Source organism: Tiliqua scincoides, chromosome 4 (assembly GCF_035046505.1).
Source record: "Tiliqua scincoides isolate rTilSci1 chromosome 4, rTilSci1.hap2, whole genome shotgun sequence".
Lineage (NCBI taxonomy): Eukaryota > Metazoa > Chordata > Lepidosauria > Squamata > Scincidae > Tiliqua > Tiliqua scincoides.
This window is the reverse complement of record NC_089824.1, coordinates 148,543,026-148,549,836: the sequence shown is the minus strand read 5'-3', so window position 1 is coordinate 148,549,836 and position 6,811 is coordinate 148,543,026.

Below are 6,811 nucleotides of genomic sequence, written 5' to 3'. Positions count from 1 at the left end.
GCTTACTGAAGACACTTACTAGCATGAGGAAGTTCACTAGGACAATCTATCACCATAGCCTCCTTCTCCTTACCCCCAACAAAAGAATTTTTCTCATTTTCTATTGCAAACATCTACAGCTCCCAACCTTATTGCTATGACGCATTGTGTTGTCTCATGTCTGAAAGGAATCATATGCAGAGATTGGTAGATTGTAAAGATGTGTGGGAATGGAGCTGTAGTTCCATGAGAGTACCTACCATCTCTAGTGAGGGCTGAGAAAGATTGTCAGAAGACCTGAAGAATCAGTGTCAGTGTCAATACTGAGCTAGATGTATCCATGAACTGACTCAGTAAGAGGCAACTTTGTATGTCCTTGGTGTGAATGCAAGACCCAACCTCTTGGAACTCAGGCTTGCACCTCATAGAATGAGAATTGTTTTGAGGATACAGTATCTCTAAAATCAACCCCCTTTACATTACGATTGCTCTACATAGGGTTAAAAGTGTGTGGTTTGGATGCAGGAAAGACAAGAACCAGGATACTAATAACGCTAAAATGATACTTGGGATACTGGCTGACAAAACACATTGTGTTAATTCTGAAATTTGCATGAAATACTCCAGTTAGGTGACTGCACACAGCTGTTATAGGTAGTCATGTTGCCTTGTGCCTTTAAGAAAGGGGAGAATTACCTCCCATCTTCTATCAATATATTAAGGTGGCTATAAGCAGGCCAAAGGCAGCTCTAGATACATCAGTGATGTTATTTGCATAGATTATGTTGCAAGCCCATTATTCTGAGACAGGTTTGAGTCTCATTCTGCAAACACTTATTCAGTATTATGTACACGTACAACATCCAGTATGGTATACAGCCAGCCTTTTTGATTGACTGAGTCATTCATAAATTGCAAAAATGAAAACATTTGATCCCCATTCTGTGCATTCATATCCCATACAGCTCAAAGGTGACACAGCACTTTGTATGTGTTTAGTTATGTATTCATGTTAATCTATCACTGTTTTTGAAGTTTCTCAACTAAAAAAACTCCAGATGAACTTGGAGAAGTAATTCATCTGAGGCACTAAACTGGTCACACTATTTGTGCTAATACCCAAGTGTCATTTAGATGCTGTGATGCGAGTAACAGGTGCTAAGTAGTGTGTAGTAGCTGCCAATATGGGCTGTTTAACAAGGTGGGGGTTAGGATTGTCCATGGCCCCACTCCCTACTACACCCAGTCCTACATATTTGAGATCCCATCTGTACAGGGCCTATGAGTATATTTAAGTTCAATTTAAGTATACAGAGCCTTTGCATATTCAAGGATCCATTGTGCTGTTCTCTGTGCAGCCAGGGCCTGCTAACGCACAGGTAGGGAATGGATGCAAGCCAACACCTTCCCCCAACCTGACATACACACTTAAGAACCTAAGAAGAGTCCCGCTGGATAAGGCCAAAGGCCCATCTAGTCCAGCTTCCTGTATCTCACAGTGGCCTACTTGATTCACAGCGTACTATCAGATTTTACAGACAGGAAAACAGGACTACTCTAAGGGTGCCAAGTTAGTTCATACTTCCAGTTTGGTCATAGCTTGCTTTCCTGCATTCTGCAAAAAGAAAAAAAGGTTGATATAATAGATCGTGATAGAAGCTCTGGTAACAGTGCAAGGAAACAGAACCCCACAATCCTCATGCACATCTATTGCATGGGCAGCCTGCAAGCATTAAGCCCTTTGTATTAGCAAACCAGAACCAGTTATGTCATTTTCCAACTTGGCTCTTCGCAGCAGCAGTTTGCCACTGCTGAAAATATGTGTTGTGGACAGAAAGCAGAGTCTGGACATCTTCATAATTGGTAGAAGATAGCACATCCAAACCAATGAACTTCAGACATACCAAATCCAAGTATGACCTAAAAAGCAATTAAGACATTTTTTCACATAGCTGAATGCTGTAGTCAGAACCCAAGTCAGCTGAGGATGCTACTTGCAAAAGTGTGTCCCCCTTAAAGGAGGCATAATTACTTGGGGTACTCTGCTACACGGTCAGGGCGGAATTTCTTCCCAAGAGGCTTAATTTCATTCTTTTAGTTACTTTGTCTGTAGGAAATATTAAAATATCTAAAGCTCCAAGGTGCTGCAGGAAAAATCCATTTATAAAGCACAACAGTGTTGCACACAAGCATTTGGATTATCCAGTGGAACATAAAGTCCAACAATTGGCATCTTTGCTAAGAGTCCAATGACATCTCCCCAAGACTTGGTTCTAGAAAGCCCCCTGCCGCCACTTTCTTCATTTAGCCTCCAAGACTTTGAACTCATGCAGGAGTATCTTGACCAAACTCTGTTGAATGCAGGTAAATATTCCTTTTCCCAATAAAGTGATTCTCTAATCCTAGAAGAACTGCAGCAACTTTTAGTGGAGGCACTCAACGTTGGAATTGGGGCTTCCAGGATCATGTCATGTTTTAGAAACAGAAGCAAGTAAAGAAAGTTTAGCCGGGTACAGATGATGGCAGAATACTGCAAACTGCGGGAAAAGTTCAGTACTATTCCAATGTCAGTGCAAAAATGATCACCCAGCAGTATCACATTCACATTAATGGTTATTTCTGCAGCAACATTGTCTCCATTTTTATGTGGTTCATTGCTCACCTCTATTGTTGCAGAAATGTCCTTGACAATGTTGATGAAGCAAAACAAGAACTTTCTCTTTCCACCTCCCCTGCCCACCTCTAGACAAAAGTGTGCATTAAAGCAACATTCACTGTGATAGATAACCTTATGAACAAAGAAAAATGCACTGCATGACCTCTCAGTGAATGAGGCTACTGTAACAGCAACCAAAAGACCCCAACTTTCAGAAACATGAAATACAGCCATGAGCTGTTCCATGTGCTTGCAAAATCACACAAGTTTGGTTACATGTGGATCAGAATTACCAGGTGCCGAGTGTGCAAAATGCAATATTGGCAATTGACACCAGTTGTGCCTCTTAAGCTGTTTTGCAAACACACTTCTGAGTCTAAGAAAACATTTCACAAAACACTTTAAATTGAAGTCTCCAGCGTACATGACTGCATGTTCTACCTCAACTTAGGATGTGGCATTTATGCCTTTCAACACCTTCTTACAGTCAAAATACTGTAGTCTGAATTTTGCTTCTCTTTATTTTAATACATTAAAGCAAACTATTGTGTTTTGAAATTAAAATTATTTCAATATAAATATTTTTATTTTACTCATAATGTTCTTTACTGAGTGTCGTGTAGTGGTTAGCATGGTGGATGGTCTGGGGAGTTCTTGGTTCAAATTCCTACTCAGCCATGAAATTTTCTGGCCAACCTTGGGACAGTCAATCTTAATTTAACCTACCTCATAGGGCTGCTGTGAACACAATGTACATATGGTTTGGGGACATGTACACTGCCTCGAGATCCTTGGAGGGAAAGACCAGAAATACATGTTTAATAACTGATTCTTCAACCTGAAAAGGCCACAGGAACACCACCATTAAGTACCCCATATGAAAAGGTGGGCAAATTCAGGTTTGTGTGATCTTCCTTTATTAAAATCTTTGGGACTCACCATCAGGAGCAGTGCAAATTAGTGCCTCAAGGGGAAGAATCAGGCACAAATACATGCTGTACCCAAGCAGCTGGAGTACAAAACTAACGCTTACTGGAATGACCGGCATATATTGGAAGAAACCCCACACTTCATTTACTACAGATCTAAGATTCCAATGCCAAACCCTACAAATACTCCAAGAAAAATTGCCATTTAGTCAAAGGTAGCCAACAGTCCCATTTCATGGGTTAACATCACTACAGCCGATTACTTTCAAGACAGAACACCAACTGTGTGGCAATTAACTCTCTGCCATTTTTAAACAATCTAACACTGAGTATAGTGTTGGAGAAAAATATCTGCATACCAGTTTTCTGTTCAGAGTATATTCACAGCTCTGCCACTTCAATGAGAACATGAGATGCTGCCTGAATCCTATTCACTTTTTATTTGAATGTCAATGAAGCTCACTGCCACTGTAGTGTGGATATAGGCAGACCAAATCTTGCCTATTTAGCAAGAAAACCAGACTACTATTGCAATCTGAAACATGGAAATCCATTAATGGAGACTTCTGAATACAGATATGGATAGGATCAGAATGCATACCCCATAGTACTTCTTAAAGTATCTGCCATTGCAGACCAGTAAGTTTTTCCCCAATGTGCCGAGACAGTATATATATATTTAGAAGCCTTGTGAGGCTTCATGGCTCCAATCTTTCCAAACACCAAGAAGCCAGAAGCCACACAGGAGCTACACCATGGACTGGTAGGCAATGACTCCCAGACCACAGTTCAAAAAGCACTGTATCAGACCATTAATTCACCCAGCTCAGTAACATTGGTGCTGACAGGCATCAACTCCACATAATTCCAGATGGAAATTCCTGTCTTACCTAGAGATGCCAGGGATTGACCCTGAACACATCAGCATGCACAGCATGTGCTCTACCACACAGATCTCATAAAATGTGGATTTCATTCCCCCTCCCCCATATGAATCTGGAACATACAATGTAAGAGCAACAGGTTTAGACATCAGTCCAAGCGTAAACATCGCAGTACTACATAACTGGTAAATTACAAACACTTGCAAAAGGTTTAATTTTTACCTATGCCAGCCCATGACTCAGCCCCTAGAATCTTTCTCAGTACTAGGAATGAATTCTGAAATGGTGTAGTGTCAGAGAAAGATACCTCTGAACATGAACAACATTCAAAACTTCCTATAACACCATTTTCATTATAGCACTCTGTTCTTGGTGTAATGTTTACAGCATTATAAAAAGTTAATATTCATAAAGCCACTCAAGAGTTCAGAGTAGAAAACTATAGCTATCTGTGCTTTGCTCTCAGTAATCAGAAGCGGCATACTCAGGCTAGTGGGGTACCAATGAGCAGTGTAGTCAGATTGCATCATATGCATATTTAAGTTGCATGGAATATAGTATATGCAGTTAGCCAAATCTGAAACTGTTTAAATAGTGCAGATGATTCCACCAGCCATTCCACTTACAGACTATATGTCCCGGAGTGAGCATGAGATGGGAGAAGCAGTCTGCTGTTCCCAGTCTAAGTCCTCACGTTCCTTACTTAAGGGAAATTTTGACTACACACAATTTTCACCTTGTACACCAACTTCAGAACCTAACCCTCATAAGATGCAACTTACTCGTATTCTATAAGGAAATAATTTGGAAGAGGAAACAGCAAGCAAGGAAATTCATCCTAGATGCCTTCTTCAACTAGAAGCCTGTAGTTTCCACAACCTGGCTCATCTTCCTGGAAATGTCACAGAATTAAAGCTACAAGTTATTTGAGTTCAATCTCCTACCAAAGCAGGCTATCCACAACTCAACCCATTACCTTCCACCACTGCCATGTAGGACGATAGCTGTGGAGATCGCTTACATAGCAGGTCCTGATCTAATGCACTGGTGAGTACAGTTAGTCTCCAGTTTACGGGGAATCAGATTTTTGGCCATCCCAACATACAGAGAGCTACGTTGGCTCCTTTGTGTATATACAAACTGTCTGGCCTTGCTGGTGCTTTTGCACAGGCGCAGTCCGTCTGGTCTTGAGCTCTGGCCCAGGTCCAACAGCACTTCCACACAAACATCCATAACAGAACCAGGATGCAAGTCTGGGACTGCTTGTATAGTACTGTGAGCACATCTACATGAGAACAGTGTTATAAATAGTTCTGTTTCCAAAAACGCACCCACAGCGTTATGATATATTAATGTACTATCCCCCCTGCTTATTACAATGTGCATGTTCCCATACCTTGAAGATCAGTTTTTAGAGAACAGTGATGCTATTTTAACCTTTTTCTTCAGCCAAGACCATTAGTTACATTTCAGTCTATAGTTCTCCTGAAGGGGGGAAAACCCTCAACCCCTGCATTTTCTGTTCCCTGAACCAAATAAATCACTGTGGCATAATTAACATTTCTGTTCAAATATGTACTATTTTTCTTGAAAAGTAGCAGAAGCCACCCCAACTGGTGCCACTTGCACAACACCTTTGTAGCTTTTAAAAGCATTTCATTGTATTGTGCCAAGGAAAAGAGAGGAAATGAAGAGCCAACAATGTTCAATCTCATCAACCTTGAATCATCTATCAATCAGGACTGATGCTCAACCAAATGCCGTCAAGGATGATCTTGAACAGTTTAAAGTATGAAAACCAACAAAGGCCACTTTTGGGGGGAATTGTGCATTTTCCAAGATGGCCTCACATCTGAAATCAAACGCATAACTGGTATTGATAATCTTGCAAATGAGAGTCTAAACACAATCTGTGTTCTAAACACAATCTGTGTTCTAAGTTTTAGTTAGTTTACTATCCGAATGTGAACATATATCTATAGCCTTCAGCACTCAAGACAGTCAGAAGCGTCAGTCCTGCTTTTATTAAGTCAATAGGTATGGTATGCAAGTGAATCTCATAGGGCAAGACTTAATCAATTATTAGATGCTGCCTATCCAACAGAAAGACAACGTATATTCACAATAGGCATGGTTATTATCCTTAGGGTTACTTTAGAAGGGATTGTGCTCTTTTTGTTCACTCATCCGGTAACTTTTTTGCCAATTAGTTCACACAAGATGAACTTTCATGCTCAAATGTTAAAATAAGTCAGCCAATTTACATCCAGTGTTGACCCATTTTCAGAGAAGCCTCACCGCTAAATGCAGTGGTGCGACTGCAAGATAAGCAAGCAAGAGAAAATGACACACTAAAAGTCAAA